The following is a 12,900-nucleotide window of genomic DNA, read 5'->3' on the forward strand; positions in this document are numbered from 1 at the left end:
AGCTGTGTTCTCAGCAAGGTGTTTCCTACACTGTTACACACTCTGCTGTTATACTGTGCAGCAAAGCCCGGTGGAAGATCTCCCTGAGCACACGAGCACAACTGAATACTGTCACCCAGCGTCCAGGAGAGCCGACACACACCGGAGATGTGTATCTCCTCCAACCTACGTCTTGTGTACAGGTGTAAAATAAGGTCCATGTGACGGTTGTGTTTATTGTTTGAGTTCTGAAAGACGCTATAGAGCTAACATCAGCGTGTCCACCTGGGTAGCGTGTTCACATCACGGCCAATCACGAGCGGAAAGAAAAATTCACATTCTGACCAATCGAATGATCAGAGCGTTGACACGATCTCCATTTATCTCGAGGGGCAACTTGATTGTTTGTACCGAGCTTAAAACTCGTATCAACCCTAATTAGATGTAAGGAGCTGCTCCGTCCTCACTGTGTGTGTGTGTCTGTGTGTGTGTGTGTGTGTGTGTGTCTGTTGTCCACTTTGCACGTAGAGGTGGTTTCAGGGTCATGTGGTCCAGTAAAACCAACGCAAACACGTGCACAAAAGCTGGAGACGGGAAAACTGTTTGTGTGGCCAATGGCCAAATCTGCCTCTTAATGTCGGGTCAAAGTTTAATAATTAACTCAGACTTTGATTCGAGGTTTAGTGGCGACGACAAATCATCCAGAAAATGTCAAAAACATTTAACTCAACACCACAAGTGAGAAGCTCGTGGTGGAGCTGCAGGATAAGGCTCCAGGACACATCCTCTGGGGACCACGCATATCTGTATAAATTGTAATCCATCCTAAAGTTGTCAAAACATTTCACTCAAGTGTGAAACTTGTGATGGTGCCACAGATAAAGTCTCTAGAAGAGACCCTTTGGGGACCATGAATATCTATAGAAATTGCAGCATAATTCCCCAGGATGCATCCTCTGGGGACCATGCATATATATATGTATAGAATGTAATCCATCCGTAAGCTGTCAAAACATTTCAATCAAATTAGTGAGATCCTGCTGCAGATCAAGTCTCTGGGATAAATCCTCTGGGGACCGCGAATATGTGTATTTAAGTTGTAAGAGAGCCAAGATTCGCTGAGATATTTAATCAGATCCAACAAAAAGAGAGTGAACGAGACGTCGGTGCCAAAAATCAGAAGTCTGTGATGCAGGAGGAAAAAACCCCTGGCAGGAACCCGGGGAGCGAGAGATGACGGACAATCATGGGAAACGGGAGAAGAAGAGGAAGAAAAAAAAAAGAGAAGAAGAAGAAGAAGAGTGGAGTCGTACAGGACTGACTGACTGACGGGGGGGGGGGGGGGGGAGATGGAGAGGGAACGAGGGACAAGTATGCACATGAAGGAGTTTCTCCTGCAGATTAGCAGTAGCTGCAACCCAATACTTTAATACGCTGCTCGACCTCAACAGGCCTGGACTGGCTGTGTGTGTGTCCCTGTGTGTGTGTGTGTGTGTGTGTGTGTGCGTGTGCGTGTGTGTCAGTAGTGTGTAGTTCTTTGAGCTGTGACAACAAACTCCTATCAACCCTAATCTGGTCTAAGAGGCTGCTCATTCCTCGCTGTACGCGTGTGTGTGTGTGTGTGTGTGTGTGTGTGTGTGTGTGTGTGTGTGTGTGTGTGTGTGTGTGTGTGTGTGTGTGTGTGTGTGTGTGTGTGTGTGTGTGTCCCTGTGTGTGTGTGTGTGTGTGTGTGTGTGTGTGTGTGTGTGTGTGTGTGATTTCCAGGAAGTGCACTTCAGTAAAACCTGGTGGTCAAATACCGTATTTTTGCTGCTAATGGCTGATTTAGCCTCTTAAAGCTGGATCGCTGAGTGATAAGCTGCTCAGACGCTGTTAAGGACAGATTCGGGTGCAGATTTGAAGGAAAAGGAATGTAAACAAAGTCGTTTTTTTGTATTATTAGCTTTGCTGCCGAGGCCTCAGAACAGAGATATCTATCAGGGTAGGAAACAGGCTCCACGCTGATATCATCACAGATTAGATTCCTACAGTTGGAAGGGTATTTTTTTTGCGGTTTTTGGCTCGAGTCGGACCCGAGAACCTTTACGTCAACAATCTGTCAACTCCTACGATGACTCGCTTTCCTTCTTCCAAATCTCTTTCCTCACTGAAATCTCCCCCCCCCCCCCCCCCCCCACCGAGCCAGAGTCGTAATTGATGCATGACAACGTAAGCTCCGTGGAAAAGTTGACCTCAGGTAATTCTCCGTGCACATGTCTGCACGAATAAAGTCTTTTGTGTTTTTTAAAGTTCAGGAAGCATCGTCTCCTCTGTCCTTAAAGCAGAATGTGAGTATTTATCTGGAGAGAAGGACTGGAACTGATTAACTTCATCATCGTCTGAGCTCTTAGTTATTCCTGCATGAATCAATTCATTTTGTCTCTAAAGTGACAGAAAACACTGAAACGTTTCCCAGAACCTCTCAAAGTCCAAAACCTCAAAATGTTTATTGTATTCATCATTGTTTTACTTTGCAGAACTTTAACAAAGAGAGGAAAGAAAAACAGAAATAGCATCATGTGCCTCCTCTAAAAAACACAGTTCATTAAACGCGTAAAATGTAAAATGCAAGATTTACTTTATCGCCCAGAGCCATTTCTCGAACTTGCATATTAAACTGTGAGACAGAGCCGGTCGCTGATTGCGTCTGTCTGCGATTCATCCACTCGGCGACCAATCAGGAGCCGCTCGTCAGCGTGTTTTTTTACGACAGGTAACGCACCAGTGGAGGACTCGATGCCAGCCGCTGATAACTGACCTGTTTGCTGTGGGAGTTTCCTGCCAGACAAAATGCTGTGAGCAGTTTGAGGAAGCAGTTTAATTCCCCCTCATGAGAAACCAGGGACTGATATCAGCCCTTTTATTGGGTTTGGAGTTGAGCTGCTTGTCACGTACTTCGGCTCGTTAGCTCGATCGTCTTCCTCTCGCTCGTTCACATCGATTCTCACACGCTAACGTCCGACAACACAAACGGGATGAAACTGTTCGTGCACAACTATCTACTCAGTCCTCACTTCGTACATGTGTTTACCTTCCGATGTGCGTTTGTGTTTCCTTCTGTATTGTTCTCAACGGCTGCTCTGCTGCAACGACACAGATTCTACACAGCAGACCTCTCTCTCTCTCTCTCTCTCTCTCTCTCTCCTCTCTCTCTCTCTCTCTCTCTCTCTCTCGATCCCTTACACAATATGCATTTAGCTGCTGAAGACACAAATGGCGTGAAACTAGGCCAGGGGGCGGGGTTGTTTCGCCGCCTCAGTCTGTTTCTTGGAGTCTCTGTGTTTTAAGTTTCGTTTCACACGAGCCGACGCCAATATCAATACCTGACTAATACCTGTGTGAGGACGTCATAATCAATACAAAGAGACATGTGATCTCATACATGTTCTCTTCTTCTCTCTCAGAAAACAACAACCAGATCGACACACCTCTGGTTTCGTTTCGTGCTTTTTTGTGTTCTGATATCTTTATAATCAAACTTATACACGGACGATCTTGTATATTCAATAGAAACCTAAACATGCTATAGGTTAAATGCAATGTTAATAAACTTGTGCACTATATAATAATAATATACTTTATTATTGGTAACTTTTGAAACTTGAAACTTCTGAACTCAAATACCATTTAGGATCAAACTTGTTCTGCTTTAAAAATGTACTACAACAATAATAGATTATAAATAGAATCATAAATATCTGAATCATGACACATATAAACAACTCAGCTCGTTAGTGTTGATTTCAGTCTCCAGATACAGAATCATGAAAACACTTGATATGCGATAAAGCATAAAGATCCACACGGCCCTCGATGCTTCCCTCAGCAAATCTCCTGTAAACACAGTCATGAGCCGCCATCATCTCCTCATATCTCCAACCACGACCACTTTTAGTGTTTCAACCAGGACTCTGACCCTCGGTTAGTGCTGACACGGCAACCATTACACAACCGGAGTTTAATACAGAACCATGCACAGGTTCATACTGGGAGGTTTCTGCACGTGTATCACGGGTTGGCCACTAAAGGATCGGTGCACAGTGTGTGGTCAACGTGTACGTGGGGGTATTGTCTTGGAATTTCCACGACCAACAATCCACTAAAACATCTATGGAGTGAATCAGGGATGGAGATGCAGTGAGTCGTCAAGTAGCTTCACTAGAAGATTGGATGCAGAAACAAACAGACTAGTTCCACAGAGTTTGAGGAGCAGCTGAGAATCTGACGCACTTGGCCGTGAAGGAGAAATCCCCCCGGTGGCCAGACTCTTCGTGTTAGTCAGGGTGAAAACAGACGAGGGATCTGTTGGATGTGTTTATCTGCCCTGACAGAAAGTAGGACGTTTTTCAAAGTAACACGCAGCCGAGTGAATTATTCCCCCCCCCCCCCAAATATTCAGGGTGAACATGTTTGATCCACTGCTGCTGGAAGGAGGCTGAGCTGAGCTGGTCATGGTACAGGTGTTTGTTTTTTAATATGGGTTATTATTCCTTTTATTCCTTTTCTTTTTAACAGATCTGATTTGAGGTATAGTTCAGTATTTGCAGATCTTTTGCTTTTATTTATTTCCAGCTGTAGTTTCCAGTTAACTTGTATTCTAATTAATTCTGATTTAATATTAATTGGACGATATTGTTTGTAGACAGGTCAGGTTTTTGCTTTTGCACACTGCAGTTTTTGTGCAGTTTGACAAAAAATGCTCAAAATAAAACTGTTCCAGAATTAGAAAAACCCAGTTTCATCGACAGAACATCTTTGAAAAGGCTCTTCTCCTATCACCTCGCCCTCCTGCTGCATCTGGCTCGTCCAAACAGACGCTGAGCTCAGCTTGGCCCGGCCCAGAGTCACCTGTCTGCGGTTTAATGCATCGCCACAGAGAACAACCTTCTTTTTTAAAATATTGTAAAATAATCTAGGCCCTGGAGACTTATAATTTATACAAAAACAAATTTTGTGAGTGTTTCCACCCCCACAAGGTGGCGAGCCTCAGACTCTCGTTGTTTAGTCTGTCAGAATGAGCCCATCTATCAAGCGCCGGCCGTGTGGTTCGGGTTCTCCGCGAACAGGTTGACGACTTCATGTGAGTTATGTGTTTATTCTTTTATCTCAAAGTTCTGTTCATGGCAACTTTTCCATCTCATATTTCATGCTGACGGCCGCAGCGGACTGCGATCCAGGAAGCCTGTGCACATCCAGGGAACGAGTATAAATAAAAAAGGAAAAGGCTGAGCCAAGGATAAAGTGTGGTCAAGGGATGAGACGAGACACGAACACAACAATTTAGGGATTCACAGAAGCTCTTCTCGTGGCCGGGGTTCTCCCATCGGGGGCTTTTTATTTTTCCCCAGGAGGATACGCGATAAAAAACCTGATCAACACATGTTTGATTGTGGTCGTGAAAACCATGACTTCATCGGTCTGGACCAAAATGTCACATTTTCAAGGTCCCTACAAAGCTCACAGCACAGAGACAATGTCGGGCCTGTTTATCCAAACAGACCCACTGTTGAGTTTCTGACGGGGGCTCGGAGCCAAAGTCTGGGAGTTGAGAAGTTACAACAATGTTTGGTCTGTAAATGCTCCAAAAATACAAATATGTGACGACTGGGGGGCTCACAGAAAGTTTCCATGATGGGCTTCACCCTAAGGGATGCAACTGTACTATGATATATATAAATATGATAAAGAGAATATAGTTTGTGCACAATGAGTTAAAGCTCTACGTTGACTCTCTGTCAGCCTCACTGGTTTGTTTATGGGACGATTGGGAAGTGCACAGAGTTTCACTTATATTTAAAAGTAAAAGAGAAACAGATTCCACCTCACAACTGCAAAAGTATAAATAAAAGGTTTTTTTATTTATCAGCCTGCAGCCAAAATTAAACTTCTCAACTCGTGCACATCTGCATTAGAAGTAAATACTGGTACTGAGAAGTGTTGTTTTCCTCAGGGAGGTGAGAGCAGTCATATTTCATAAAACTCTGCAACACTCGTGTCTCTTTCTTTCAGTTTTTTGGCCTCTCACTTCTCCTCCCTCGCTCTGGTTATGCTTAAATCCCCTTTTACCCCCCCCCCTCTTACTTCTCTTCACATTTGGCTCTTTCTGCGTTTGTTCCCATATGAAACGTTTCTTTTTGGAGTGAAAACATCTTCTTGAAAATCACGCTGTCCCTCCCAAACTTTGTGTTTCATGACCGTTCAGCGCCAGGAGAATCGACAGGGAACAACATCTATAGTGTCTCAAACGAGAGGGAAAGCAACAACAAATTGAGTGAGGCGGTGACTGTATATAACGCCAAACACATTTTCTTTGGCGGACTCCGGCTCACGATGTTTAATCTTCTCGCGGTTGTTTGTGCGTCTGATCCTCGACTCAGATCCTAAACTATTGTTCGAAAGGTCCTAAAGACAAGCGAAGAGGGGGAAAAGCCGTCGGGAAGCAAAATAAACCCAAACCTGCTTTATGTCACATTGTCAGCGGGAGACATCCGATTCTCCAGGAGAGGAATAACTCTCGGGTTTATCCGGTGTTGTGTGTTGTGTTGCAGATAAAAGATTGTGATTGAATCCTCAAACAAGGCTGTAATAATGAAAGGCTTTCAAATGTTTGGCAGAGCTGCTGAGTGAGATAAAAAGTCCCATATGAGACCTTGAGAGAAAGTAATAAATCTCGTGAAAAAAAGCTAATAAGCAGGTCCTGGCTTCTGTTCAGTACATTTACCAGAGCAGTTACCGATTATTGCTTGATTAAATTAAGTTTAATATTCAGCTGGAAATATCTCGACTTTAAATTACTACCGGGAAAATCGATTTATGCATCTGGGTATTTTGGGCTGGCCCGGCCGCGGTCCAACATTCCGAGCATCTTTTTGGACTCAGCTACTTTATTTCAGCGCAAATGTCTAAATCTGTTGACCCGGACGTTAAAGAGCCTCCCTGGTGCAAAGTGTGTACAACCAAGCACGTTACGCTTCACGTTAAATCAAACACACTTCGTTAAACTGACATCGAATCTGCGTGAGCGAGTGTAGGAGCAACGAGAGAGCGAGACTAATGTAAGTCCACACTGGGTATTTGCCAACTACAAAGAAAACCAAGGAGAGGAGCTGAAGCTAAATCAGCTAGCGTTAGCAAACCTGCAGCCAAAGAAGACGAACCCCATTGGAGAGTGAGATGACCTTTGTTTCCAGGTATCATTAGCGTGTCGGTTCAATTGTGAACATTACGAGAATCGGGACTTTAATACGTAGAGTTTATTGTGACGGCTCAACCGCTTCTTAAATGTTAAGTGTCACAGTGACGGAGATTGGATGTAAGGACGGAGGCAGGGCAGGATTTTTTTACGTGATGGCCGGAGACGAACTCGGTCTGAGGGCTGAATAGAAAAAGGCCGGGTGGTCGATGCCGGACAAAGGGTCTTTTGTGTTTGTGTATCAGCTGGAAATCACCAACAACATCGCAGCCCCTCCCTGGATGTGTGTGTCCGCAGCAGGTCAGTGACTGAGTGAGATAAGGAGTCGCTGCTCAGAGGCCGACTTGTTTCTTCGGCTTTAAAACAAAACCCGGCGTTCGCCACTCTGCGTAACCGGGTTGTCATGGTTATGCCATGCTGTCGTTCCATCCTTTCATCATCAAAGAGAGAGAGAGGGGGAGAGTCTATTGATGTGGTCCTTTGAAGATGAACACCTCACCTCCTCCATGTTAATAAAAGATAGTGTCTGATAATCACACTGATCAGCTGTTCATTTGATTTTAATCAGCGATATGATGATGACACCTGAGACTGACTCGCGTATGTACTGATTGGACCGCTCTACCATGGCTCCACCCCCCCACTCGCTACTGTGCTGACTCTGACTCCAAATGTGCAAGATGGCGGCGTTTCTGTCTGGGATCTTTGGGCCTAATTTCTGAATAGTGCGAGGAAGTGGAGACACGACATCTATCAACTTATTTCCATTCATATCCTATCGACGCTTTTAAAGTCAAGAACATTTTGAGAATTCGAGGTATCAATCTATGTGGCCTTTCTAGAATATTTGGCGACAGAAAATCGTGGAAGCTGACATATGTATCGACCTCTGATTAAGGTCGTCAGGTCATCGCTTGTCATAAGCGATTGAAAGAAGAGAAGAGGCCGTTATCTTTACATAAAGGTTAAGTTTGATCGACAGATTCAGGAGCTGCAGCGATTTTAGTCAAAGGCTGCGATTCATTCAATGAGCGCTTGTATAAGAAGATTGTTTAAAGACCGACATTAACGACACAAAATCAATTATTAAAGTTATTAAAGGATCATTTCAGAGCTTTGTTTTCCAAACGTCAATGCAGCAGTGTGAGTCATGTGTCTGTGGCTTCTATCAGAGCTTCATGAAATCAAGTCGTAGAGTTCAGGGCCCGTCTGTAGTTTCAGGGCAATTCCAGTAAAATTCCATTTCCATGTGTAGATTAGTCTGTGAGTTGTTCCTCCATAAAAAGAACCAGTCTTATTTCCAACTGTCCACTTGTACAACACAAGGTCTTTCACATGGCAGACAAGAGACAAGAGATGAAAGAAGTCGATTCTTACAGAGATAAAAGCGGATTTAGAGGCTGCGAATCATTTTGTGATTTACTCGTGAAACAAATCTCACTGTGTCGAAAAAAGAAAGTGGAATCTTAAATAACAGAAAAACCACAAATTCAGGCCAATGTGACGCTGAATTCCTGAAGGGTTGATGATTTCAGGCCTGTTGCGTGTCCGCCCGCGCCCTGACCACTGATCAAAACAGCTGCTTTGCATCAGCACTCGAAAAAGCCAAATATTTGCTATGACATCAGCGCTGGACACGGAGCAGATTTGCAGATACAACGCCTACATCAGTGTGAGACAAAGAAAAGAGGCCGGGCGCTGCTTTGTTTCTGAAAAGCAACCGACCTTTGATAAGAAATCATTCAGTGGAGCGCGACGGGTCGACGTTCCAGAAAGAGTGCTTCTTATTATTATTCTTAACGAGAGGATAACAGCTCAGAGATTTTGTTTTCAAAATGTCACATTGGTTTCGGAGCCTTTTTCAGACACAATGGGCCATTGAGAAAAGCCCCGGTCATTTCAACCCATTCAAATTGAAAGCAGATTTCAAACGTACGTGGACGATGTCATATTCTACACTCGGGGACCCACTTTATTGGTTACACCTGTAAAAATGCAGTGAAATCCGATACAGCAGCTCAGCCACACATTCTACTTTTTAACGACGCCGTCCAGGTTCGACCGGGTGACTTTCCGAGAGGCGCTAATCGAACCTGACCGCGTGTTTGTTCCCGCGGTCGCAGTTTGCCCCGGTGCTGAACCGGGTCGCATTACAACCAGAGGTGTTTCTAATGTTCAGCCCAGAACTTCCCCCCCCCAAAATATTAGAAACACATTTTAAAATAATAGAGTGCGGCACAACTGTGACCTCAGTAGCAAACACGTTTCCCTGCAGCACCTCTCGGGAAGGTTCGGCCCTCGGGCCAGAATCAGCTGCGTGACGGTGGAATGTGCAGCTGAGATACTGGATCACGACAACCTGATGACTCGTCACACTGGTTTTCCCTCCAGCAGCTCGTTGGTTTTCACAAGAGAGAAAAGACACAAAGGTGGAGGCAACAACAACATGTCTTCTTCTTCTCTGGGTCGGGTTAGTGGCACATAATCACCTCAGCGTCTTTTTTTGATCACGTCTCTGGAACAGCCTCCCTGAGAGCAGCAGAGCTCGCTGATATTTATAAAAACCAAATCAAGACCTTCCCGTTTTAGTCCTGCATTTTATTGAATTTTACTATTTTATTTATACATCTCTGACTGTTACTGGCGTATCTCTGAATACTTTGTCCTCCGACACCCTTTTTATCATTTCTCTTTTTACTTCCAAACCTCTCCCCTCGTAGCTTTTTATGTCTCTTATTTCGTCTTTTTATCTTTTCTCATTTCTTTTATGATTTCATCTTAAATCATTGTCTCCTCCCTTTTAGTCATTTATTCTTTTATATTTATAATTTTTTACGAGTTTCCTCATTACAAATGCGAGGAGACTTCCTGATGTTATTGTTTTGCGTGGATGGGAGTGGAGGGTTATTGTTTTTTATGCTTTTATTCTATGAAGCACTTTGCGTTATATTGTTCGGATGAAAGGTGCTTTATAAATAAAGTCCGATTTATTGTTCCTCAGGAGCAGAACACGAGTTAACTCACTTCCTGAGGAAATGTAAATGGTCAAGTTTCCATTTAGCTTTCTGAGCATCTTGGGGACATCTCCTCCATGTTAGCACATAATGATGAAGAACATGTGATATGGTTGAAAGCCACAGAGCAGCTATCAAATGGACTTTGAGGTGTTTTATCAACTGTTTGTAGAACAGCTCTGGTCTGATGATGAAGACCATGTGATGTGGCCGAAAGCCCTGCTTGGGTCACACGAGGTCAAACTGGCTAATGTTTATCATTACTGCATAAAGACAGAGATCTCAGCAACTCCATGATATTAATAACTTGAATTCAAAGTCCCATGTGTCACTAGGGACAAAAGAGAAAAGATGAATAAAAACTTTAATTATGGTCATTATTTGCTAATGGAGACAAACCGTTCTAAATCCAGGAGCGGGCGTGGCCTCCACCAAACGAGGAGGTAAATCCCCGAAGGTGAACGAGTGCACGAGAGACGGTTTTAGACCTTTTCAACCCAAACGGCAGGAAGGAGGAGCATTCTTCTCCGAAACTAAATAACTGCCGCTCGGCCACTGTGACGTCGAGACGTTCGAGTCCGATATCTGCAGCCCGACAAAATGAAAGGAACTCTCGAAGGGTGATTCTCATCGGCCATCGTTCCGTAGAAGGAAAGTAACTCTGGCCTCCGCAGAGGGTCGAGGGCTCAAGACCTGAATACCTGAGCTTAGTTGCGAGCATGCCATTACAAATCCTCTGTTTCTCCCCTCCCTCCTCCGTCCTGCTCCTCCTTTCACCTCCTCCCTTGCTGCTACATGTGTTCGAACGTATATCCCATATTCTCGAGATTTAAAGAAACTCTAAAGCAGTAAAACGGTTTAATTTACAGAGAACACGCGGTTCTGTTTGATTATGCTGGTTTCAGTTTATACCAAGACGGCATGAAGATGTAAAAACAAGCAAACTGTGGTCGATTTTATTTAAATGTCAGTTACGTAAAAAACATTTGACACCATAATGAACCAAACTGAACCCAATGGCTCCAAATACCGGACGTGAAGTCGACTGCGATGTAAAGTCAAATAAAAATCAAAGCCACCTGCGAAATGCGAGCGTCGCGTGTAATAAAACAAAGTAGATGAAGTTGGTGATGATTTCTTTGGACATATCGTTTTATATTTCTTGTGAAATTGGTTTTTCCAGCGTATAAAGACGCTTTTAATGAACCTATGGACGTGTGAGTGTTGTTTTAAGACCCAGTCCATCGCACTGAACACATTTTCCATTAACTTTCCTACGTTGGTTATATATATTTATACACACGAGGTTTAACCCATTTTTACTCTCCCTTCTTTTGTGTCCGGCTCTATAATCACAATCTGTCTGTGATGTTTATCCTTTCTTTCGTCCTTTGTGCTTTTTCTCCTGCGACACCTCCCTTCTTCACCTCCTCTGCGTCTTTCATCTACTTCCCTTTTATTTGTTTCCCTCCAGCTGGGTTTGTTAGGAGCTGCCTTCCCTCCGTTTCTATTCCTTCCTGATGTTCCTCCAGCTCGGCTCCTCGCCGCGCCACCTCCGACCCGCACGTCTCTCGACCGGCGCTCTGATCGATCGCGGCGGTCAACGCCATCTTTATCATTTCATGCCAGCACCGCTATCATCATCATCGTTATCCCCCCGCTGCCATCCTCTCGCACACATATTTGTCACATCATCAATGTCATCACTCACTCGCAGGCTCCATTGAACACAGTTGTAAGTGCATGTGTGCTCCATAAAGGAATCATCGGGCCGAGCCAACGCACATTATAACAAGATCCAGGAGATAAACTGCAGCCAGAACTCCGCTTCTTCCACTTCTGTTTTTATTCGTTTTCCATTCTTCCACGTCCACCTCATCTGTTTAATGCTCGCCGCCTCTCACACTCATCGCTTGTCACTGTCTGTTTGATAGAACCGACGTCAGCGAGCGAAGACCGAGCACACGTGCAAACCGTCGGTCAATCAAATCCCAGCATCTGCTGCGGACTTGTTGGATTGTCGGTTTTCAGGCTGTCAACAAGTATTCGATTGTAAAAACTATATATTTAATTGTGGGGTGGGGGGGGAAATAAATCAGTTTTCACGTGGGCCTGAGCAGCAGCACACTGGATGAACTGCAGCAGAGTCGCATCACGTCTGTGGGCCTGTGGTTCCATACCGGGCTCCTCCAGTCTGCATGCATCACATTTACATTCCATTTAGCTTGTATATAATATGTAACATAGATATTTGGACAATTCAAAATTCATTTTTGTCCCATTTTGAATCTATAGTCGTTTTTGTGCCAGCGCTATGAGCCAGAAATAAAAATGTTTTGCATTTGAGGGTCTTATTACAGAACATTTATTACAACTGTGCGGAGAGTTTAACCTCAGATAACTGACGTCTTATTTCCAGAGCCGGTTACGAAACACTCTTCATACCATTCGCCGTCTTTTTCCCCTTAACTTGAAAGGAGACGCTTCTCTGTTTCCTGATCCCTCGGGCGATTAGGGCTTATATTGTTTCCACCCCAGTGGACGCTCCGCTATTTCAACTTGTTGCAAAAGAGCAAGAGATATTTTTCTCTTTCCTCCAAACACCTGTTTGCTGCAGCAGCTGGAGCAGGAACAGGCCCTTTGACATCAGGAACACGGCTCGTTGTGCAACAGCGA

The 12,900-nt window shown here is 44.2% G+C and overlaps 1 protein-coding gene across 1 annotated transcript in view; it reads right to left on the minus strand.

Annotated features, from left to right (window-relative positions):
• tnfsf10l (TNF superfamily member 10, like) overlaps positions 1-12,900 on the minus strand; it is a 48,417-nt gene that overhangs the window by 8,764 nt on the left and 26,753 nt on the right. The window lies entirely within an intron of this gene.

Source organism: Hippoglossus hippoglossus, chromosome 18 (assembly GCF_009819705.1).
Source record: "Hippoglossus hippoglossus isolate fHipHip1 chromosome 18, fHipHip1.pri, whole genome shotgun sequence".
Lineage (NCBI taxonomy): Eukaryota > Metazoa > Chordata > Actinopteri > Pleuronectiformes > Pleuronectidae > Hippoglossus > Hippoglossus hippoglossus.